The sequence below is a fragment of the Anomaloglossus baeobatrachus genome, chromosome 5, assembly GCF_048569485.1.
Source record: "Anomaloglossus baeobatrachus isolate aAnoBae1 chromosome 5, aAnoBae1.hap1, whole genome shotgun sequence".
Classification (NCBI taxonomy): domain Eukaryota; kingdom Metazoa; phylum Chordata; class Amphibia; order Anura; family Aromobatidae; genus Anomaloglossus; species Anomaloglossus baeobatrachus.
The window spans coordinates 582,430,668-582,456,419 of NC_134357.1; the positions used below are offsets into that span (position 1 = coordinate 582,430,668).

A 25,752-nucleotide genomic window follows, 5' to 3' on the forward strand; every position below is an offset into this window, starting at 1 on the left:
GCCTAAATTGTTACCTAAAGCCTGCTTTACACATTGCAATTTCGCATACAATATCGTATGTGATTTGCAATGCCCCCATCGTATGTATGGCATGTTCAATTTGTTGAACGTGCCACACAAACGATTAACCCCCGTCACACGTACTTACCCTTCCATACGACCTCGATGTGGGCGGCGAACGTCCACTTCCTGGAGTGGGAGGGACGTTCGGCGTCACGCGGCAGCCGGCCAATAGAAGCGGAGGGGCGGAGATGAGCGGGACGTAATCATCCCGCCCACCTCTTTCCTTCCGCATTGCCGGCCGGGAGTCGCAGGACGCAGGTAAGATCTGTTCAATGTTCCCAGGGTGTCACACACTGCAATGTGTGCTGCCTCGGGAACATTGAACAACCTCACGTTCAATTCTTGAGGAATGAACGATGTGCGTGCGATGAACGTTTTACCGTTCAATCACAATCACCTGTCACACACTGCAATGTACCTTACGATGCCGGATGTGCGTCACTTACGACGTGAACCCGCCGACACATTGTAAGATACATTGCAGCGTGTAAAGCGGGCTTAAGGCCTTTACAGAGGAAAAATGGATATCCTTTTAGAAAAATGAACAAACAGTTAAATCTTTGTTAGTGAGAAATTGCAGTAATAAGAGTATTGTATCCAAGATATTTAATGCCATAATGAGGGAACAGGTTGGGCGACCTCTGCTCCAGCAAAAAGGAAATGGAGGAAGAAGAAATGAAGAACATTAGTTTAGATACTCAGATTTTATTTGAAAAATATGTTTCTGGTGTCAGGTTATTGGGACAATTTAGTAAGAATTTACAAATTCCCCTAAACCCTATAATCTGTGTATTGGGTAATAGAGAAGGGGGTCAGTTCCCAATGATGATGAAAAAACAACTAAACTTAGTGGAAACTGATTATAAAAACTCAATCACAGCAGATGTTCCCACAAAGAAGGAATGGATCGTTGATGGAAATAGTAATTTGCAATATGAACATGTTTATTATTGTAGTATAGAGAAGTTACAGACATTGTTCAGACATGGAGATTGTGCGCTGAAAGTAACTGTAATCAATGGCAGATCGCTGAGATTGGGAGTTAGGAAGGAGAGGGAGGAGGAAGGTTGGGTATTTTTGGGGGGAGGGTTGTAATACTCATATCCGTATAGAACAATGTGACATGTTCGATGCACATGGAATATTCCTTTTTTCAGATTTTTTTTGTAAAGACGTCTATTAGTAACTGTATATATTATAATTCTAATGTAACTTCTAGCATGCTTTCCCTTTCTTGTTTTCTTACTTGCCTTTACTTTGTCTCTTTTCTGTTTTCTTGTTCAGTTTGTCAAATATATGGTTTCTCCCCATGTGAATTTTTCTTAGTGGTCAACAAATTATAATTTAAGTAAAACATTTCTCACCTTCTAGGTATGATAATGGCTTCTACCCTTGTGAGTATTGTTATGTTTAAAAGGATTAATTTTTGTGTAAAATATTTCCCTCATTCTAAACATGTCAAGCGTTTCACCCTGTATGAATTCTTTGGCATTTAGCAAGACTTGATTGATTTGCAAAACATTTCTCACATTCTGAACATGTTTATAGTTGCTCCTCTGTGTGAGTTCTCTGATGTGTAACAAGACTTGATTTAAATGCAAAACATTTTCCACATCCTGAACATGAAAAAGGCTTCTCCCCTGTGTGAGTTCTCTGATGAATAACAAGAGTTGATTTATGTGCAAAACATTTCCCACATCCTGAACATGAAAAAGGCTTCTCCCCTGTGTGTGTTCTCTGGTGAATAACAAGAGTTGATTTATCTCCAAAACAGTTCCCACATTCTGAACATGAAAAAGGCTTCTCTCCTGTGTGAGTTCTCTGATGAATAACAAAACAGGATTTATCTCCAAAACATCTCCCACATTCTGAACATGAAAAAAGCTTCTCCCCTGTGTGTGTTCTCTGGTGTAAAATGAGATGTGTTTTCTGGTAAAAATGTTTTCCACATTCTGAACATGAAAAAGGCTTCTCCCCTGTGTGCGTTCTCTGATGTGTAACAAGATGCGATTTTTGGTTAAAACATCTCCCACATTCTGAACATGAAAAAGGTTTCTCCCCTGTGTGAATTCTTTGGTGTTTAACAACACTTGATTTATTTGGAAAACATTTCCCACATGCTGAACATTGAAAAGGCTTCTCCCCAGTGTGAGTTCTCTGATGCATAACAAGATGTCATTTTTGGTAATAAGATTTGACACATTTTGAACAGGAATATGGCTTCTCCCCTGTATGATAACTCTGGTAACTACCAGAGTCTGAAGAAAATCTTTTCTCCTCTGTGTAAATTTTTGTATGGATTTTTCCATGTTCTGAAGTTGAAAATGGGTTATTTGTTGTAAGAACACTTCGATTTTTAATGCCTCCTTTGTGACATGTATTTTTAATAATCTGTGATGAATCAAAAGGTAGGACTTGTTTAAATGAATCAGATAAAAGATCTTTATGGTGAAGAGATGATGGTATATCTGGAAAAGCAGCATTCACTTCAGTTATATCTTGTGTGACATCAAGGTGATCTGATTTAAAAATTGAAGATGTCAGTCGTGCCTCTGATCTCCTGGTACAGTCATCTGCCAAGAATAAAAAATATTTATAATAATATATACAAATAAGGATATCATTTATAAAATACCCTCCCAGCCGCCCAGCAGTGGCTTCTGCGTCCCTGATCCCTGACACCGTCTCCCAAGGCCTGCATACGCCAGACAGATTTCCTGGGAGTACGCTTAGGGCACATGTCTGCGTCCCCGATCCCTGACACCGTCTCCCAAGGCCTGCATACGCCAGACAGATTTCCTGGGAGTACGCTTAGGGCACATGTACCTATTCTTAAAGGGCCAGCGTGCCCTAACCCAGAAATGCCTCTCGACCATAGGCTGAGAGGAACTAGGTATTTAAGGGATCTTCCCCTTTTACCAGACCATGGATCACGCAGGCTCCAGTACTCTTCAGCTCACAGGTATGCGGAATGAGATGGTCCATCAACGGGAATAACAAGACCAGATTCTGACCTACTTGTGGTCAGTGGACACTCGCTTGTAAGCCATGACACCAACATCTTACCCCAATCCTGTCCCGGCTGTGGTCGCCACCCCGGTAGCATATCTGGCTCCAAGGTTTGGTCCTCTGCTGTCTGCTCTTTGCAGTTTGACTGTGACCTCAAGCAATGCAGAGGATTAATAAATCAGTGCTCCTTGTCCTTTGAACTTTTATCTTATTAGTTCATTTCAGACAGGTCCAAAGTATCTTTTATGATGTCACACATGACTGGCGATGCCCTTGCTTGCATTACTCCATTATGGGAGTGAACTGATCCTGTCGTTTTGCTGAAAACTTTCTGGTGGTGTTTCCCAAGGTATCTGACAAACAAAATTAAGTTTCCTCTGCAGCATGTCTGCTCCTTAGACTTCGCCATGGAATTCTCACCGTAGGCCAGTATACCAATCCATTTTTTTTTTTAAACACAAATTTTATTTCAGTTTTCAGAATCATTACAATATGTCTAACATTTGAACAAGAATAAATTCACCTTACCGGTTTACCCACCCTTGTCTTAACCCACCCTCTTGTATTCCCACTTTATCCCCCCCAACACTTTTAATACACAAACACCAAGTACAAGTCACGAAAGAACACACAGCTCCTCTATATTCTGATTCCCGTTTGAAGCCCCATTTCTCTGAAACCCTCGTCTCGCCCTACTGTCATGTCTCTACTGCGTGTGTATTTTCAGCTTACCCAATGTGCCTTGCAAGTCTCCCAGTAGATACCATTCCGTATTAGTGAAAGGAGATACCACTTTCCGTATTTCTGCAACTCCATACTGTTGTACAATAAATCTCTTCCATTTTTTAAAAAATTTTCCCGTTAGTTCGTCCTTATTTCTTTCAGCTTCCAACTGTTCAATATTGAGCAGCTTTTTAATCTGATTGACCACTTCTTCCTCTGATGGAACAGATTCCTCGAGCCATCTGCGTAATAGAGCCTTTTTCCCTATCATAGCAATATTATGAAAGAGTCTTGGAATCGTGGTCCCCCGTGTATCTCCTCCTTCTTCCTTTTGTTTAGTCCTGTGATGGAAAATCCATAACAATGGGTCTAGTTCCATTTCCACTTCCCATATTTTTTCTATAAGTGTCTTCATTTTTCCCCAAAATTTCTGACTTTCTGGGCACTGCCAAATCCCGTGGTATAAGTCCGTTTTCGGCTGTTTACATTTGGGGCAATGTTCTATTTTATTCATCGTCTGCTTGGTAGGGATGTTAAAACCATAAATTACTCTATGCATTAATCTAAACTGTGTGTCCCTCTAGCCCTCATTAATCACCTCCATCCTCATCCTCATCCATCCCTGCCATATCTTTTCCCCTGCCTCTGTATCCTTCAATTGTCGTGCCCACGCTCCCCAGACCTGGTCAGAGTGCAGTGGTACCAGTGCTGTTCTCAAATCTTTGTACAGGGAGGAGATAGTAATCTCCTGTTTGTCCTTCATTAAGAATTGGTCCATTTCATTCATTACCTGTTCTTTTCTAACATCCCTCAATAGTCCCATTATTCCCTTTTCCACCTGTTTGTATTGTGATTTGGAATGGGGAAAGCCCGTACCTGTTCACCAACTCCTCAAGGGTCAACCATCTATGTTCCGTTTCATGGAGCAGATCCTTCACCCCACCGATCCCCTTATTTCTCCATTCTAGAAATAGTTTGTTTTCCCTCCCTGCTGGGAATTCCGGGAAATTCCAGATATTTAGGTATTTGGAGATTCGCCAGGACAGGTTAAACTTTTTCCTCACTGCTTTCCACGCCATTATCGTATCTCTACATACCAGGGAGTGCTTAATTTTCCTTGGAATATTGGCCAATGACGTGTGTAATATTGCCCCCAAGTCCCATGGTCTACAGTACTCACTTTCCATTTTTATGTTAGAATAGCTAACATAACATAGCTTGTCTTCCTCAGCCAGTCTATTACATGCCTCATCAAGCATGCAAGGTTGTAGCCTCTCACATTTGGCATCTTGATTCCTCCCTTTTCCAATGGTAGCATTAGTTTTTCCGCCCTAATTCTTGGTCTTTTTCTCTTCCATAGGAAGCTTGTAAATGCTTTATTCAGTCTATTTACATCTGCATGCTTTAATAATATAGGGATAGTCTGCATCGGGTATAACAGCTTCGAGAAACTCATCATTTTTAATAGGTGTTTTCTACCTAGCAGGGATAGCGGCAGCCCCTCCCACATCTTTAACTCTCGCTCTATTTTCTGTATCAGCGGTTTGAAGTTTATGGAGGCAGGCTGGCGTCCCATCTGGATCCCCAGGTATTTAAGGTGGGTTTTTGCTATCGGTATCCCACATATGTTATCCCCTATTCCATAGGTTTTCAGGGATGACATGGTTCGCTCATTCAGAAACAGTATTTCACATTTTGTCTTGTTCAATTTAAAACCTGCCATAGACCCAAATCTCTCTGTTGTATTGTTTTTAAGAGGTCATTCTGTGGTCTATTCATGAATAATATGATATCGTCCGCGAATAGAGCTGAATGTACTTTTTCCGTTCCAATGCGAATGCCCTCAAAGCAGTCTCTTCCATTGATTAGTTTTGATAATGGCTCAATGGTTAGATTGAACAAGAGAGGAGACAGCGGGCACCCCTGTCTCGTCCCCTTGGTCAGAGAGAAGGGTCGTGACAAAAATCCGGGTGTCGCCACTCTTGCCTGAGGGTTTGCATATAGTATACCTATAAATGTTCTGAATGCTCCCCTGAAGCCCATGTTATCTAGGACTGTTTCCAGCCATGGCCACAGCACATTATCAAATGTTTTTTCAGCATCCAACGTGATCATGGCTGGAAATTCTCCTCCTTGTAGATCCCTGTGTCTGATGGCGTCCATTACTATCATGGCCTTTCTTACGTTTGTCACGGCTGCTCTCCCCTTTACAAACCCCGATTGGGCGGGAGAGATTAGCCTTGGTAATACCTCTGCCAATCGATTGGCCATCAATTTGGCCACTAGTTTAAGGTCTTGGTTGATTAGTGAGATTGGTCTATAATTCGTTGGATTGTCCAAATTCTTGTCTCCCTTGGGTAAAAGTTTTATATATGCCGTGTTAAGGTGCCTAGACATTCCCGTACCCCCTAACATTTTATTAAACATACGTGTCAGCGTCAGTGATATTTCCTCCTTTAGTACTTTATAGAATTCCCCATTGAACCCGTCAGGCCCCGATGCTTTATGTATACTCAGTTCTCCTATTGTTGTTTGCACTTCCTCTATTGTAATGTCCGCGTTCAGTCTAGTCAGTTCGTCCTCGGTTATTTGTGTAAGTCCTAATGTCCTTAGCCACTCCCTCCCTCCTTCTCCATTTTCATCCCCCTTACTATATAGTTTGGCATAGTATTCCTACAAGATCTGGTTAATCTCCTGCAGATTCGTCGATTTGGTCCCATCCTGCCTTGTCATACTATCTATCAACGTCAACGGTCGTCTTTCCTTTGCCAGGTTAGCTAGCAGTTTACCTGCCTTATTGCCAAATCGGTGCAAGTCAACCTCCTGCTGAGACCTTACTAGTTCTTCTCGTTTTCCTACCCACATGTCAAACTCTTGTTTTGCTTCCTTCCACTGTTCTTTTGCTTTTTGGGATTTGTTTTCTAGGTACCTTGTGTATTTCTCTCTCAAACTAATGCTTGCCTCCTGGTAATGTTTTTGCGTCTGTTTCCTGATTTTGGCTACATGCCCCATCAGTCTCTCCCTTAATACTACTTTCGCTGTTTCCCAGAATAGCATTGCCTCTTCCTTGTGCCCGCTGTTAGTGCCGCAATATTCCTCCCACCACTCCTTTAATGTTTTAATAAAATCTTTATCTTTGAGTAAGAATGATGGAAATCTCCATATATAATCCGAGCCCCTCTGTATTCTGTCATTTAAGTCTAAGGTCACCGGGCTGTGGTCGGATATAACCATGTTCTCTATGTCTACATCCTTGACCCTGTGCCAGAGTCTTTGGTCTACTAACATATAGTCAATCCTTGACCATGCTTCGTGCGGGTGTGAGTAGTGTGTAAATTCACGTTCATATGGGTGTTGCGTTCTCCAACTGTCCTGCAGATTTGTGTCTTCCAGTAATTTGGCCATCAAACTCTTTGTAGTCCTGCTCTGCCTACCTTGTTCCTTGCCATACCTCCTATCCTCCTCTTTCGAAACTACTGCATTAAAATCTCCCCCCACTATCTTATTTGGTTCTACATCCACTCCCAATTTGTTGGTGATAAAGTCAAAGAAGGCGTTTTGTTCGTTATTAGGGGCGTATATGTTGTGTATACTAAACTCTCCCTGTGGGCTAGTTAATTTGATATGTATGTACCTCCCGCCATCATCACTGTCTTGGGACACTATTTTGTGAGTAAAGTGTTTGTTTATTAAGATCATTACCCCTGCCTTCCTTCCCTGGGATCCCGACCCGACTACCGCCCCCACCCATAATTTTTGCATACGAAAAAAATCCCCTTGTTGCAGGTGGGTCTCCTGCAGTAGTGCGATATCTACCTTCAGTCTTTTAAGGTGTCGTAATATCATCATGCGCTTATGTGGAGACTTCAAACCTTTTACGTTCCAAGTGACTAATTTAACCATTATCCCAACATCTCGGGACATTTATGTCGCTATATGTTCTCTCTTGTGTGTGTCTTGGCGCCTTTCCCTGGTCTTTTCCCTGCCTTAGACGATGTTTTGCCCAAACCCAACCACTTACCCTAACCCGCTTAACAACCCCCAACCCTTGGATTTGTCCCCCAACCCTACGTATTTTCCATTTTACTTCCATTTTTTCTGTGGTGCTCTCCTCTCCGCAACTCTTTCCCAGCCAGTTAAACGTTCATCCTATTATATCATTATAACCTCTAACCGATACAGCAAAATAAAACCTTCACAAGTGTCATTCCCTTCAGTAGTCGCCATCTCCTCTTTCTTTGTCTATATTTAGCAATTGCCTAGAGTCACCTTTTTTTTTTTTTTTTTGTTTAGAAGAGTGTTTGCTTATCTATAGAGAAGACAAAGAGGTGAAAAGACGAATAAGGAAGAGCGAAATAAAGGACTTCCGGCGGCATGTGAAGCTCCCGTTACCCCAAAGGGCGGGAGGCGATAGAATTAGTATATAAAGAAGTATGATGGGGAGACAGGGAAAAATAAGAGAAGAGAAGAGGGAAGATGAGAAGAGACGACAGAAGGAAAGGGAGGAGATGAGAGAGAAATAAGAAAAGAGAAGAGAGAGAGAAGAAAAAAAAAGGGGGGGGGATGTTGGGGGAGGAGCCAAAACAGGAGGTAAAATGTCGATGAGTCTCATTCACTACTCAGGGCCATGGTAATGGTGCGCCCTCCAGGCTCAATCCCCTCCCCCCCCCGAAATGTCCCCCTCTCGGCAGGTGATACCAGATCTTCTTCGGCTTTCATTCAAGCGTCCCCTTTCCTCTGTTGCGTAGGCTTGCTGGTCGCTGTTCTTTGGGCTTTGGGGCTCCCCGGGTGGTCATTTCTCCTCTCTCTCCCTCCGTCCATCCAGTCTCTCCCACTCGCTGCCCGCTCCTCCTCTCCGCCTCCTCCAGACAATCCGCTCTGCCTCTCCCCCGCTCTCCCCGGGCCCCCCCTCTCCTCGAGGTTTCCCAGCCATCTCTCCGCCTCCTTCAGTTCCTTGGTTATGAAAAGGGAGCCATCTTGTTGTGTCACTCTCAGTAGTGCCGGATACAGCAACTGAAATTTTATGTTTTTGCGGTACAGTGCAGTTCAGATTGTACTGAAGGCCTTGCGTTTACGGGTGACCTCCACTGAGTAGTCTCCAAATAGCATACTTTATGTCCATGTATATATAGTGGGGTTCTCCATCCCCTGAATGCTCGCAGGAGCTCCTCCTTGTCTTTATATTCCAAGTATTTTATGATTACTTGGCGTGGTCTATTAACTCCAGGTGTCCCTGTGCCATCCTCCTTTCCCACTGCTTTCCTCTGGTCTGGCTGGTCTCTTGCAGGGCCCACCCTATGTGCTCTTTCTACCCTGCATCGCCTTAGGGAGCTCAGACTCACATATGCTGTCCATCTGCTTCATATTTATGGATTCTGGCAGCCCTACAAGTCTTAAATTGCTTCTTCTGGAGCGGTTTTCCAGGTCCTCCAGTTTATCTTTCATATTCTGGGACCCTGTTATGGCCTCCTGGAGTTGTCCCTTCAGCTTTGCCACCTCATCCTCTGTGTCTGAGAGTCTCTGCTCTATTTCAGACAGCCTAGTTCCCTGCTGGATAATTTGCTCCTGTATGGGGGAGAGCGCCGCCCGGACCATGTCCTCCAGGGATGGCTTTATCCTGTCTGCCAGATAAGCTGCCACTTCCCCCGCAAGTCGCGAGTAGTCTATCTGCAAGTCTGTGATCGGGCAGGGCTCGTGTGCTGCCGGCTTGCCGCTCTGTGCCACCCCCTCCTCCTCCATCATGCAGCGCTCACCTTCCTTCAGGCCTCCAGGCCCCGTGCTCGCCGCGCCATCTTGGGATCCCGCTCTGTGCTCTCCCCCTCTGCCGTTCCGTGTCCTGTCTGCCGCCGCTTCTAAGAAGTTACCGCTCCATGTGCCAGCGTCCCCCGCTGTCCGGCACTCTTTCTCTGCCTCTCTCTGTAGCTGTGTGTCCTTCAGAGTCGATCTGTGGCCGGGTAAGTTGCGGAGCTCAGATCCCTGCATCCTCACATCACAGCGCCGGAACCGGAAGTCCTATACCAATCCATTTTGCACTTTGTGCTCCAAATTATGCTGTGATAACAAAGCACTGATGGGTGATTTCTGTGAGGGTCTATCCAGAAGAATCAAGGATGAATTGGCAGACCATGATGTGCCTTCTTCGCTGGACAACGGGTATCTCTGGCTGCATAGATCTCAGATTCCAAGAATGCCCCAGAGAGGCAAACCATGATCTTTGCGCCTGGCTCCTACCCATCATGCCGGTATCCATGGTTCCCGCTGCTTCCCCTGAGCGCATGGGGTAGATCGTATGAACCTTTCAAAGCCTCGTCCAGTGGACCGTCGCACCACAGAGGGATGCTTCTACTGCGGAAATCCTACTCACCTGATCTATTTCTGTCCTAGGAAACTACCAAGCTTAGGTTCCATAGGATAGGCTACCCTATTTGAGATGAAGTCTTCTCTGTACTTTTCCAGATCCGTGTCCTTGTCCTGTGTGCACCCAATTCACTGAGTCAACCAATACGGACTCTGGTTTAACTGGGAACTTCATACAAAATGCCATTGTGGATAACAACAGATTCCCATCCAGTGAATTCAATCTCATATAGCAGTGTCGTCCGAGGTTGGAAATCTTCTGTCCGAGGATCTCCTGTTCTTCACCAAGGAAGTTGAGCTCTGGGTGAGAATGCTGCACTCAGAGAAGATCGCCTTCTATGTGCTTCCAGGGCTGTCGCACCCACTTCGACTGGGTATGCTGTACCTTTAGATGCATGAGCCTGTCTTGGCCTGGAAATCTGGTGATATACTCAGATGGAGTCTGTCCGGTCATGAAAAATGTCTCGTTCTAGTCCGTGCTGCCCAACTACCAGTGATGCCCTCAAATCTTCTGGGTCTGCCATCTGCTTACTGGGCCTACACAGATGTCTTGAACAAGAAGCAGGCTAAGACTACCTTTACATTCCAAAGAATTTGACGGCATTCCATCTGGCATTTTACATGATAACCTAACTCGGCAGGAACGGATTAGGTTGCGGGAGTTGCGGTCCCTACCTGATGTGATACTGAAGCCAGCAGACAAGGGTGGGAACGTTGTCGTCTGGCCAAGGGACCTCTATGAAAAGGAAGCATTCAGACAGTTACGGGATAGGGTCTGTTATAAAAAACTGACCTATAATCCTTTGTCTGCTTTTACCACACTGCTTCAGAGGACCCTTAAAACAGCGCTAGATGGCAATGTTGTCACCAAGGAGCTGGCTTCGGCTCTTCAGGTTATTGAACCAGCGATTCCCACCCTATACCTTCTGCCGAAGATCCACAAGGACATTAATGTGCCACCAGGGAGACCGATTGTCTCAGGCAGAGGGAATTTTTTGGAGCATGTGAATCGCTGGATTGATACCAAACTTCAGCCACTTGTGGAGGGCCTGCCATCCTTCATTAAGGACACTGGCGAGTTCCTTAGGAAGGTCGACGGACTCTGTGTGGGAGGGGATACATTACTGGTGACAGGAGATGTAGAATCCCTGTACACCAGTATCAAACACTGTGACGGACTTCGGGCTACTCGATATTTCTTAGAAATGTCCAATACACCCATAGACATGGTGGCCCTGATAATGGAGTTGTTGAAGTTCACCTTAACAAACAATTTTTTTGTATTCAAGGGGTCCTTCTATATGCAGCTCCAGGGAACAGCAAGGGGGGCCTCTTTCACCCCCTCGTATGCCAACCTGTTCCTGGGGCTGTGGGAGTGAGACCTCTTCCTGTCGGATCAGCTGCCGTCGATGGACCGTGTCCTTTTTTGGACACGGTACATCGATGACATCTTTTTGATCTGGCAGGGTACGGAGACTGAACTCCATGAGTTTATGGAAATCCTCAACTCCAATAATTTGAATATCCGTATCACCTATACCCACCACGCACAGTCCGTCGACTTCCTTGATGTCATTGTCAAAAAGGATCTTAATAATATCATTCAAACCGACATCTAATCGGAAAGAGACTGCGGGGAACATGCTTTTGCATGAGTCCTCTTCACATCCTGGCCACATGATTCGGTCCATTCCAGTGGGCCAGTTCCTGCGACTCCGTAGGATCTGTTCCACTGATCTGGATTTCGAAAAAAGAGCCGTCGACCTTAAGCATAGATTCTATGCAAGAGGTTACAGCAAGTGATGTGTCAAGAGAGCCTATAACAGGGCAAGACACTCTACTCGTCATTCCCTGCTATACGCTCCCAAGAGATCCAAAGTATGTGATACTTTAAGATTTGTCACGGACTATCATGGTCAATTTCCAGCGATGAGATCGTGTCTGCAGAAATTTTGGCCCATCTTGGAGGCCGATCCGATCCTGGCCAAAATAATTCCGGACAGGCCCATGTTGAGCATTCGGAGATCTAAAAATTTACGCGACCATCTTGTTGCCAGCCACTATAAGGGAGTCACTCAGCCCTCTCCGTTTGGCCCTGTGACGCCTCGCACTGGCTGTGCACCTTGTGGCCGTTGTGTAGCCTGTCCAAATGTGGACAGGACTGATTCATTCTCCGACTCCATGGGGGAACATACTTTTTCCATCAAAAAACACATCACTTGCACTACGATGGCGGTAGTTTATTATGCCACCTGCCCCTCCCCCAAAATCTACGTCGGTTTGACGACTAGGCAATTCAAGGTGCGCATTCGTGAGCACGTGAATGGGATAGCTGCAGCAGCAGATTGCCTAGATATTTCATCTTTAAAAACTATCCCACGTCACTTTAGACAATATCATCAGTCTAATCCGACGTTGCTACGGGTCAGGGGTATTGACCATCTCGATTCTAACATCCGTGGTGGCAAGATTAGTCCGAGATTGGCCAGGATGGAGGCCAGATGGATTTGGACTCTAAAAACTCTCTACCCTATGGGTTTAAATGAAAATATCTCCTATACCTCATTTTTGTGATGGTCGTGGTTCTTTTTTGAGGGGGTTTCTTTCCCTTATTGTTTTTATTATAGTATATTTATACGTGTTTTTCTTTTATTATTTTATTCAGGCGTCCTCCCTTCTCTTGTAGGATGCGTCCTGCATGTGACTTCGATTTATATGTTCGGCCGAAGCACCTTGAATGACCAGGGATCTGGTATTGCATGATCGAACAAGAAATATCTTATGGGAATAAAGAAGCGGATATATGAATCTTTGACCTTCCCTATGTGATGTTTATTCGTAGCTTTGGTTTTTGTGTGTGTGTGTGCGCATGCACGCGCACGTACACATACATGCACACGTATGTATGTGCAGTGCACATTGTTTGTGTGCGAGTGTGTATGTGTGTGTGTGTGCACATGCGTGTGCATGTGTGCGAGTGAGTGTGTGTGCGTGTATGAGAGTGTGTGTGTGCATGTATGCATGTGTGCACGTGTGTGTATGGGTGTGTGCACACATGTATGTATGTGGTTTTGTTTGTGTGTGTACACATATGGTTATGTGTATGTGTGTGAGCATGTTTACATGCATGGGTGTGCTTGCTTGTGTGTACGTGTATGTGTGTGTGTGTGTGTGTGTGTGCGCGCGTATATACATATTCACCTATAGCTCTGTGGTCCTTTATAGCAACTTTTTCCAATAATTGGTGTCTCTTGACATTGTGCTTCATGTCATTTTTGTATTTATTTCGCGGGATATTACCATTTATAGCTATTTCTATTTTTCATATCTAAATGTGGTTAACTGCCTGAGTTGTAACTCTTAAATAATGTTGGATACCAATGTATAACACAATATATATGACGGCAATGTTACCTATATGAGTGTTTTTGCCCTATATATGCTACCATGGTATATCCCATAACTTTATATCCTGGCCATATACCGTCCTTACCCCTCCAATATGTTTCGTAGCTCCGGCTGATGCGTGCGCGCCGCGGGCGCCAGGACATGGTCGCGGTGCCTCGCTGAATTACCCTGCGTGACGTCCACTCGCATGGTCGCCATGTGATGCGCACACGTGGCGGTCATGTGACCGGATATGTCCGGCAGGGGACGGCGCGGCGCGCGACGAGCGTCCCTGGTTGCCCGGGGCGCTGCGCGCGTCATGGCCGTGTTGATCTACTATGATTGGCGGACGCCCTGTTTTAAGCCACACTTCCCCTCACTGCACCACGCCCCCTGACGAAGGCTTCATAGCCGAAACGGCCGTCGGGTTGGACACAGGCTCTGACTGATCATTACATCTTTCCAGGTAACAGCGGCATTTTTGAATTAATCATTGTCCCCTTGATGTCTGGGGCGCTAGGGTCCCTCCTCCACTCTTTTTTTTTTTTAAATCAGATCTTTTTTTATTAAATCATTAGGGATCAATACAGAGAGTATTTCACTTTTCATATAACTGATAACAATAAACAGATAAACACATGTGATTTATAAATCAGGTTCTTTCTCTGCATGTATGTAAATATAATAATAGAGTTCTCAAATCATAATTATATTATATAGCTTGAGCCTACAAACCTCGTGGCTCTACAAATAAACAAAACTTAAATTATGCAATAATGCCTCAGACTAACAGGAACACCTCCTCCATCAGCCGTGTCGCTCCACATCATATTGCTATACTCTCCTGCCCCTCCCTCTCCGTGCAGTCATCCATGAAACCATTCCAGTCCTCTCTCACCGGTTCATTCAAAGTCCACTTCGCCACAGAAAAAAATAGTTTTAATTCCCTTCCTCAAACATGCCATCACTGCAGGCACAGCATTGCATCCCGAACCAGTGCACTAGAGGGTAGGCCCGGCAACTCCATCCATGGCCGCCAAATGTTGTAACACTTTTTCAATGTTTTTCTTTTTAAATAAACTCCCCTTTCCAATCTTATGACGTTATTTAATTTGTTTTTGAGCTCTGGTAATGTTGGTGGTAGAGGGTCTAACCAGTGATATGCAAGTAGCTTTCTTGCTTGGTACATGATACGTGCTATTCCCAGAGCTGTTGGAGAATCCGGATCCACTTCTCCTTCCCACAGACTCAACAGGCACAGGCGGGGCGACGGTTGTATTGTGATATGATATATTTGATCTATAAGTCCCAGGGTTTGGTTCCAGAAATCACCAATGTGTCCACACTCCCACATAACATGCATCAAATGGGCATCATCCTGTCCACACCTAACACACTGTGTGTTTGGTCTGAGTCCCATCTTAAATAGTAGACTGGGAGTTTTATATACCCTGTGGATGAGATATATTTGAGACAGCTTTTGGCACTCCGATACCGCCAGTTTAGGAACTTGTTCCAATATATCAGACCACTGGCCTTCCGTCAGGGGACCGACGTCTCGTTCCCATTTGCTTTTAACAATCAATGGATGTGTTTCCAAATGGGCAGGTAGTAATTTTTTATATAGTTCCGAAATAAGACCCTTAGAGGACTCAGATGTAAGCAGCCTATGTAATGTTTGATTATGTGTCACTGTTACCGGGTTTGTCCTCCTCTGTCTTTCCAGTGCGTGTCTCAGCTGCAAATACTGATAAAAGAAGACATGTGGAAGGTGAAACTCCGTTCTCAGTTGTTCAAAGCTTTTTGAGTATTATTTTGTAATACTTGTGACACTAAATGGATCCCTTTATCCTCCCATCCTCTGAACCCTACTAATTTTTTAATTTCTGGCAAGTCGGGGTTCTGCCACAGTGGCCAGAGCTCTGTAGGTCCGCTTATCCCCAGAAGAGACTTACCCCTGTCCCACACCCGGAATATCATAGCCAGTGTGGGATATCGTACCCCATTTATCTGTCTTTGTCCCACATCCAACCGGCAACCTGGGTGCTTCCATACTGATCCCTCTCTCACTATATCACCACTGGTATCATACCCTCCTTCTTTGCCCCAACCCCTCAGATGTTGCATCTGGGAGGCTATATAGTATATATATGGGTTTGGTACCGCCAGTCCTCCCTCCTCCTTTCCCCGCTGTAGCACTTCTAGTCGAATCCTAGCTTGCTTTTTCTTCCAAATAAGTTCCCGGAATATTGTATTAATTTTTACAAAAAATTCCCTACATATCCACACTGGAGAATTATGTATAAGGTATAGTAATTGTGGCATCATTACCATTTTAATTAAATTGGATCTGCCGATATTTGATAGCGGTAAACGGCACCAGGTATGCACTTTTGCTCTGAATCGCTGTAACAGGGGTTCCAGATTTAGGGCCTGGAAATTCTTCGGGATTGGGCTGACAATTACTCTCAGATATTTAAACTCCCGGACCACAGGAACTGGAATCTGTAAGTCCGAAAAGTCCCCCGGAAGGGGGTCCAATGGCATTAAAGCCGACTTGGACCAGTTGATTCGTAGACCAGACCTCTGTCCAAATTCCCGAATGATATTCATTGCCGGCAAAATCGAGGAACGTACCCTGTCTAAATATAAGAGTAGATCGTCTGCGTATAATGATATCTTTTGTTCCACGGCTCCACACCGAAATCCCTCTACCTCCCTGGATTTCCGTATTGCCACTGCCAACGGCTCCACTGCAGTCGCGAATAGCAAGGGTGAAAGCGGGCACCCCTGTCTAGTACCTCTTCCAAGAGGAAAAGACTCGGAGACCCTGCCATTAACCCTAACCTTCGCCACCGGTGAGTCAAATAGAAGTTTTACCCAATTTATGAATCTATGTCCAAAGCCCATTTTCCGAAGTACAGCCCACATATATTCCCATTCAAGGCTATCGAACGCGTTAGCGGCGTCTAATGACAAAATTGCCCTTTCCCCCGGTACCTCAGAACTATGTTGAATTCCCAAATATAATTTCCGGAGATTCATAGATGTGGCTCTGCATGGAATGAATCCTGTCTGATCACTCTGCACTATAGATGAGATGACTCGGGACATCCTATTGGCGAGCACCTTGGCCAGCAATTTAATGTCTGTTTGTAGGAGAGAAATTGGGCGATACGAATCCGGGATCTCTGGATCTTTTCCGGGTTTTAATATTAAGACTATTAAGGCTTCCCTCATAGAGGGCGGGAGGACCCACTGCCTTTCAGATTCTTCAAATACCTTAAGTAGTTTGGGTAGCAGTAAGGGTGCATAAGTTTTATAAAACTCGCCAGGCAGGCCATCCGTTCCCGGAGATTTTTCATTTTGTGTCTGGCCAAGCGCTTCCTCCAGTTCTTCCAATGAGATGTCCCGGTCCAGCAATTCCCTGTTTACATCACTCAGTGTAGGAAGAGACAGAGCATCCAAATACTGCTCAATCTCAGTCTCCGTGAGGTCACAGTCTGATGTGTATAGCCGCATATAATACCTCTTTATTTCTCTTATTATATCCTCGCTTTCTGTTACAAAGTCACCCGATTCCGTCTTTAACCTATTTATATAGGAAGATCCTTCCTGTGATCTAATGACTGTGGCCAGTAGGTGCCCCACGCCCTCCGCCGCCATAAAATAATTTTGTTTAAGGAAATAGCGTTTATTTTCTGCCACCGACATGAGATTTTCTTTGAGTGACATCTGTGCCTTCTCTAGAGTGTTTTTAGTTTCTACTGTCGGGTTGAGCAGCCTCCGCATCAGATACCTCCTGAATCAGACTCTGGGTGTAACATTTGGTTTGATTTTTGCGTATGCATATTTCTCTAATATATATGCCCCTTACCACAGCTTTCATAGAGTCCCAAACTATGTGTGGCGGTGCAGAGCACTCATTAAGATGAAAGTATTCCAGAATGTTATCATATAAAGATCCCCCAATAAGCTGGATCCAGAAGGGATTAAGTTTCCAGATAGGCCTGGGCAGAGCGAGGGGGTTTCCCCATGCAAGCGTAACATGTAATGGTGAGTGATCAGATACGCTTCTAGGTAGGTAGACCACCTTTTGTGTATATGAGGCCATAAGTGCGTTTCCAATAGCCAGGTCTATCCGTGACATGGTGTGGTGGGAGCTAGAGTAACAGGAGAATTGTTTGGTTGTGGGGTGTTGGGCACGCCAAAGATCTACAAAACCCAGCTCTGTTAGCATTCTAGCAAATGAAGTCGGGGCGGCGTTCTCCGATATGTTTCCCGAGTGTAATTTATCTAGATAGGGATGTAAGTAATTATTAAAATCCCCTATCAAAAGCGTCGGCACAGATGGAAGGGAATCTAAAATAGACAATATCCTTTTTACCGGTTCGACTGAATATGGTGGAGGGATATATATCGCAACCAGAATAAATTGTATACCATACAGTGTGCAAAGCAAGCATACAAATCTGCCCCCCGGGTCAATCACTGATTTGGTACATGAGAACGGGATGGATTTGTGCACCAACACACTCACACCCCGTGCATGGGTCGAGTATGTGGAATGATATTCATGCGCGCCCTCCTCCACTCTTTACCTTAAATATTGTGCAATCTATTTTGCTATTTTGAATTGGATTATCCAATACACATTGTATGTGATTGCCATGATTCTTATAGGAGGTTCTCTGTCCTAGATTGGGACCCTTATTTATTGAAGTTAATATTTTATGCGGCTTTCCTGGCGGACTGCTGATTACTTGATTGTGTACATATGCAAATTGGTTTATATGCAATTACTGCACATTATATGTATGGATTGTTAATGATTTGTTAGCAGTTTGATAAGATCACCTGCCGATGTCCACACTTGTTTTGTGCCGCTCCGCACCTATCCACCCAATAAAGCTTTTTCACTTTTGTACCTTGGACTCTGGTCGTAAATCTCTCTTGTTTGTAATAGAGCAAAAATACAGCCTATTGACCTACTTCCTGCTTCCTTACCTCCCCACTGCCTTATCTGCCCTCTGTCCTAGGCAGAGACTCTAGCCATGTCCAAGTAAATCAAGGAGAATTTGGCAAGTGAATTTATCTAGAAATCCTCATCACCGGCCAGAGCCATATTTGGCATTGCAAGAAACCACATAAACATTTACGGTGTGTGTTTCCCATGGAGCTCAAGCTGGACACTGTATTGGCCACTAAAATGGCATATTTGCAATTTTCGCTCTACAACATCCACTCTGTGCTAATTTCCAGAGACTGCTTGTCGAGTCAAAGTAGTCATTTAGACTAAAGGCCCCGTTACACGCAACGACATCGCTAACGAAATGTCATTGGGGTCACGGAATTCGTGACACACATCCGGCCTCATTAGCGACGTCGTTGCGTGTGACACGTACGAGCGACTGCTAACGATGCAAAATACTCACCAAATCGTTGATTGTTGACACGTTGTCCATTTCCCAAATGTCGTTGCTGATTTTGGACGCAGGTTGTTCGTCGTTCCTGAGGCAGCACACATCGCTACGTGTGACACCCCAGGAATGACGAACAACACCGTACCTGCGTCCTCCGGCAACGAGGTGGGCGTGACTTTAATGCGGCTGCTCTCCGCCCCTCCGCTTCTATTGGACGCCTGCCGTGTGACCTCGCTGTGACGCCGCATGAACCGCACCCTTAGAAAAGAAACTGTTTGTCGGCCACAGAAACATCGTTAGGAAGGTAAGTATGTGCGACGGGTACTAGTGATTTTGTCCGCCATGGCCAGCGATTTGCCCGCGACGCACAAACGACGGGGGCGGGTGCTTTTGGTAGCGACATCGCTGCATGTAAAAAGCCCTTAAAGCAGAATACGGTAAATGCTATTTACTAACTATATATTGTGGTATCACTATTTGTTTTACGAGCATCAAATGCAATGTTTGATCACTTCTAATTCTTTTATATTGCTATTGAATTTCAGGATTTTTTTTTTAATACCGTATTTTTCGGATTATAAGACACACTTTGCCTCCCAAAAATGTGTGAGGAAAACGAGGGGTGCGTCTTAAAATCCGAATGTAGCTTACCAGGGGGTGGTGGAGAGGGGTCAGCAGCAAGTGGCCCTGTTCTGTGCAGTGGTGGGCAGCCCTGCTCTGCTAGGCTCTGTACAGCGGCGGGCGGCTCTGCTCTGTGCGGCGGTAGGCAGCCCCTGTTCTGCGAGGCTCTGTGCAGCGGCGGGTGGCCCTGCTCTGTGCGGTGGTAGGCAGCCCCTGTTCTGCGAGGCTCTGTGCAGTGGCGGGTGGCCCTGCTCTGTGCGGTGGCAGGCAGCCCTGCGAGGCTCTGTGCAGTGGTGGGCGGCCCTGCTCTGTGCGGCGGCAGGCAGCCCTGCTGCTCTGCGAGGCTCTGTACAGCGGCGGGTGGCCCTGCTCTGTGCGGCGGTAGGCAGCCCCTGTTCTGCGAAGCTCTGTGCAGTGGCGGGCGGCCCTGCTCTGTGCAGCGGTAGGCAGCCCCTGTTCTGCGAGGCTCTGTGCAGCAGCGGGCGGCCCAGCTCTGTGCGGTAGCAGGCAGCCCTGCTCTGCGAGGCTCTGTGCAGTGGCGGGCGGCCCAGCTCTGTGCGGTAGGAGGCAGCCCTGCTCTGCGAGGCTCTGTGCAGTGGCGGGTGGCCCAGCTCTGCGAAGCTCTGTGCAGCGGAGGGCGGCCCAGCTGTGTGCGGTGGCAGGCAGTGCTGCGAGGCTCTGTGCAGCGGTGGGCGGCCCTGCTCTGCGAGGCTCTGTGCGGCAGCGGTGGGCGGGTGGCCAGGTCTGCTCTGCGAGGCTTTGCGCGGCGTCGGTGGCGGACGGCCCTGTTCTGCGAGGTACGGGCCATTCTGAAGATGTAGGCGATAAGGGCTTTCAAATAATGGCGCCCAGAGTAGGCACGTGCACAGACGGAGCTGAAGCTCTCCTCTGTGCATGCACGACTGCGGCGGCCATTTCTTTGAAGCTCTCACTACTGATATCTTCAGAATAGTAGTACATCAGCATCGCGCAGCGAGCCGCAGCATCGTCGGCTACCCCAGCATCGTGCAGCGCCAGCTACCCCAGCATCGTGCAGCATTGCAGCCCACAGTGAGTATCTGGGTCCCCCTCTGCACCGCCGATAGCATCGCTGCCATACTTTTATACCAACCCTGGTTCCTGTGACCCCCATTGCCGTCCCACCTCCCCAGTAAGACATCACCAGATTATAAAACGGACCCCATATTTTTATTTTTACCTTTTTTTAATCTCTAAATTTGGGGTGCATCTTATAAAACGAAAAATACGGTAAATGGAGAACAAATCAACCTAACATTACAACTAAAATAAAGTAAAATGTGCCACAGAAAAAAATCTCAAACACTGGAATTAGATTAAGCATTATAAAGGTGTCAGATTGGAGAAATGGGGCCTGGATAGGAGCAGAAAACTGGCTGCAGTGGAAAGCCATGAAATAAAAGCGTCTTTGGTACTAACTACTATAGAGAAAACTGTGACTATAGGCAATACTAATCAATCTTTATTCACCTGGAGAACACGGCACCAAACTAAGAATCTAGGAGGTCACCAGCATCATTACGCTCCGCTTTCTCTTAGGGGTCCACCATACAGATTACATTTTTCTTCCCATGATTTTCTAAGTTGTCTGCACACTCTATGTACACTGTCATTTGGCTTTACAGATTAGAGATCTGGGCAGCTAAGGGTCAACATCTTCTAATTTCAGCGGATAGTATGGATCTTACTTGTAGGATCTGGCTGAGGCCGGAGTCACACTTGTGAGTGCCTCGCGAGTAAGGCTAGGTTCGCACACTGCGTCTTTTTGACGCTGCGTTTTTGTGCGTTTTTGGCCGCTAAAAACGCACAAAAACGCACCTGCGTCGAAAAAACGCATCAAAAAACGCATGCGTTTTTGCCGCGATTTGGTGCGTTTTTGGCTGCATTTTGCTGCGTTTTTGATCTCTGCGTTTTGCTGCGTTTTTCAAATGCATTGCATGGGTGGAAAACGCAGAAAAACGCAGGAAAGAACTGACATGTCCATTTTTTTTTTTAACTCAAAAACGCAGGTAAAAAAAAACAGATGTGTGCGGACAGCAAAAATGAAAACTCATAGACTTTGCTGGGGAAGCAAAGTCCTGCAGTTTTAAGGCCAAAAACGCACCCGAAAAACGCGCAAAAATGCCGCGAAAAACGCACTGTGCGCACATAGCTTTACTCGCGTGAGTCTCTCATTGAATCACCCGGCATGGCCGCACACTCTCCTGACAGGAGCAAGTCGGTTGCATGTATCTCTACGCAGCTGAAACACTCCTGTCCAGAGAGTGTGCGGCCATGACGGGTGATTAAACGAGACACTCGCAAGTGTGATTCCGGCCTGATACAGATTTCACTCCCACAGAAGGGCGTCCAATGCCCAAAATAATGGGGACAGTTTTGGGTGGAGGAGAATGTGGTGGTCTAGCAGCAGAATGGTGACAATTTGATATGGCCGGACTACAACCCTGATAAAGCAGCCACAGCCGGTGACTGAGAAGAATCTGTGACTTCTCTGCATTTAGTGGTCACTACTCACCTGGGCGGTTATCTGTAGGAATCTCCTCTTTACTCCGCTCATCACCCCTCACATATGTCTCTGTAGTATTAATATGGGGCAGATCTTCCCCCTGAAACAAATATTGTAAAAGTCACAGACAGATGGAGAAGTCCCATCTATGATCAGCTCTAATCCTGCCATCTCCACCGCTCTCATTACACAAGTATAACACATATAATACTGGAGGATAAAACAAGACTGAGCACAAGACCTTCACAGCCGTCTACACATCATAGGGAGATTTCATGGCCCCTTCTCTCCATCTACCTGATGATCCTGAGGAACATCGGGATCTTCTTGTTTACAGTCCTGTGGGAGAAGAGGACGGGGACATCTCTCTGGTGTTGTCCTCTTACTGGATAGAACTGGAGGAGACACATACAGGGACTGAATTCATTCCTTACATACAGATAATTATAGGCCGTGTGTATTTAGTCCTGTCTATTACCTGGTGATGTGAGGGGCTGGGGAACCTACATCATGACGTTCTTGTACAGATCTCTGTGTCCTTCTAAATACTCCCACTCCTCCATGGAGAAATAGACGGTGACGTCCTGACACCTTATAGGAACCTGACACATACAATGATACCGTCACCCCGATCCCTTCATAGCGTTACTGTATAATGTCCCAGCATTCCCAGCAGTGTCACCTCTCCAGTCAGCAGCTCAGTCATCTTGTAGGTGAGTTCTAGGATCTTCTGCTCATTGATGTCCTCATGTATTGGGGGGTGAGGTGGAGGCCCCGTGATTGGGCTCAGTGGTCTTCCCCATCCCTCAGACACAGGGGCCTGACAGCGCTCACTAGAGGTCTTCTTCACTACTGTGTAATCCTGGTTATGGAGAGACACAGTAATAAATCTCACTCCAGACATTTCCAGAGTCCTCACCTCTCCAGTTCTGTCCATCTGTTATTCCCATAGATAAGAATGATGTAATGTGACGTCATCAGAATCTCTCACCTCTCCAGTAAGCCGGAAGAGGATCTCTAGGGTGAGGTGTAATATCCTCTCCGCCATCTTGTCCCTGTCCATATCCATCCTTCACGGGGCAATCAGGAGAATTCTCTTATATAGAATCAAATCACCGAGAGGATTCGATATTATAAGAACCTGAATGTGAAAGAGAAGAGAGTCCATATGGAAAATTAATGGAGGAAAGATATAATTTGCGCAGTAAAAAAAAATGTCAACATGAAATGAAGTAGCAAAACCGACCCATAAAAGTATTGCACCTAAAATGGTATCAATGAAACGTCGGCTCATCACGCAAAAAACAAGTCCTCACTCAACTCTGATGTCGGAAGATAGAGACACAAACTGATTTTTTTATGTTGTTTTTTTTTTTTTTTTTACAAAAGTCTGATTTTTATTCACTACTAGAGATGAGTGAACCTGGAGTTCGGTTTTCGGTACAAACTCAGACTTTTCCAAGATAGCAAAGTTCAGGTTTGGAGTTTGGGGGTTTACGTATGGAAACCGCTCTCGTGTGATCAGATGTATTGTGCACCAAGAAATAAAACTGAAAAAACCCGCCCTCCCCCGGAAGTGATCTGTTTATGGCTGCATGTGGGCGGAGACCCGAACTGCCAATCAGTGACTTCAAATAAAGTTCAGGTCAAGTTCAAGTCCAGAACCGATCTTTACAAATGTTCAGCTGGACCAGCAGAAGCCGAACGTCCACGGGTCCGCTCATCTCTAGTCACCACTGAGATAATAACAAATGTCTGATATTGCCGTAATCACACTGACCTGGAGAATCACGCTGACCGCTCACTTCCAGCACATCATGAACGGAGTAAAAACAATAAAAAAAATAATGGAATTACCTTTTTTTTTTAACCATTTCACCGCACTTTGCATTTTTGCTTAATTTTCAGTACATTTTATGGTAAAATTAAAAACTATGAGTCATTTAAAAAAAAAAAAACAAACAAAAAACAAACAATTCTTCATACGGCAATGTGGGAGGAAAAATAAAAGAGCCGCGCAGCTACACACAATCATGTAGCAACGGAGAGGAAATCTGTCCATCTCTACATAAGGCACAGACGGTTTATTACTGCTTCTGCCTTCTCTGTCACTGTATACACAGCTCTGCGGTGCAATGCAGCGGGAATGGTGAGGGACCTGACAGTGACACAGATCTCTGTGTGAGAGCCCATCCACCATCGGTACTTGCCAATTGTAATTGTTTGGGGTCTGGTGAGTGCAATAATTGTATGGGGGGGAGAGGGGTATCTGCTTTCTTTTGGTGGTGTCTGCCTTATTTGATAAAAGTCCTGCTGTATTCTTTAAATTTTTTAGATGCTTGGACACTTTCCTATGGAACCACATCTAGGGCTTATTTTTGGAGTAGGGTTTATATTTTAAGTATACTCAAAAAGGTTCCCAAAAATCCTACTAGGGCTTAATTTCAGGGTAGGTCTTATTTTCGAGGAAACAGTGAAGAAAGAGCTAATAGTGCTTTTTTCCCCCATCTAATGAGGCCATGTGGTCACCGCTGAGTCATTATATCAGCCCCAGTTACAAGGGAAGGAAGATGAAAATAAAAATAAACTGAACTGACCCCCCCGCCCCCCTTCCAATTGTGTGACATATAGGAAAATACCACTATCAATCCAAATCTCTGTTATTGGACCCGACCAGATAAAAAACAGCCATATATACAAAATAATAAGTGTTACTAAATAGCTAAGAAATATTTACATGTGATCATAAACATATAATATGACAGTGTCCGGCTTTCAGTCATAGGGATGGTCCCGATGAGGTTTAGTCACCGCTCAGTTTACAGTGATCAGTGGTTGTATACGCGCTCTCAGCACTGACTGACAGCAGGTTCCAATGCTGAACAGGTGTCAGTCACTGTGGGGGGGGGGAGGGGGGTATATATGTGGTAATAACAGACATTTCCCTTATTTTCGAACCAGTATCGCTCGACATCAGACACAATGCTGAAGTTGGTTTCTAATTCATCCAGTTTCTTATTCGAGGCTGAAGTTGATTTATTTTTGGATTTTTTTCTGTTTTTTATTTGTTGGTTTTTTTTTTTTACAGGTTTAACAAGCCTAAAAAAATTACAATAATAAAATACAATACAGTGCGTAGCCCTGACGTGAATACACTGAAAAGCAGCAAAAAAAAAAAAAGTATAAAACTGGCACAAAATGGGCATCAAAGTCGCAAAGTGACATCAAAGCTTTTTTTCACAAGGGTAACAGGAAAAAAATGCACCATACAATTTATTGTGCAATGTCTCCTGAGTATGCAGATACCTCATATGCGGTGGAAATCAAATGTTTGCGCGCACAGCAGGGCTCGGAAGGAAAGTAGCATCATTTGACTATAAAAGTGGCTGGAATCATTAGCGGACGCCATGTCACGTTTGGAGAGCCCATCAGGTGCCTAAACACTGGAGCTCCATCACAAGTGACAAGTGAGGGAAAATTTAAAATATATTGCTGGCACTATGTCGCATTTGCAGGGCCCCTAAGGTACCTATACAGCAGAAACCCCCCACAAATGACCCCATTTTGGAAACTAGACCCCTCAAGGATTTTAGGGTTACAGTGAGCATTTTGAACCCACAGGTACTTTACAAAAATGGTGCTGTA

General features: G+C 45.3%; 1 long non-coding RNA gene across 1 annotated transcript; it reads right to left on the reverse strand.

The window, feature by feature from the left end:
* Positions 1-2,276: 2,276 nt before the first annotated feature.
* LOC142310460 (uncharacterized) lies at positions 2,277-22,951 on the reverse strand. Its single transcript, XR_012754160.1, has 4 exons — positions 22,586-22,951; positions 22,405-22,502; positions 22,117-22,207; positions 2,277-2,636 (listed from the first exon to the last, which is right to left on the reverse strand). It is a non-coding gene; the product is annotated as an uncharacterized LOC142310460 (long non-coding RNA).
* Positions 22,952-25,752: the final 2,801 nt, after the last annotated feature.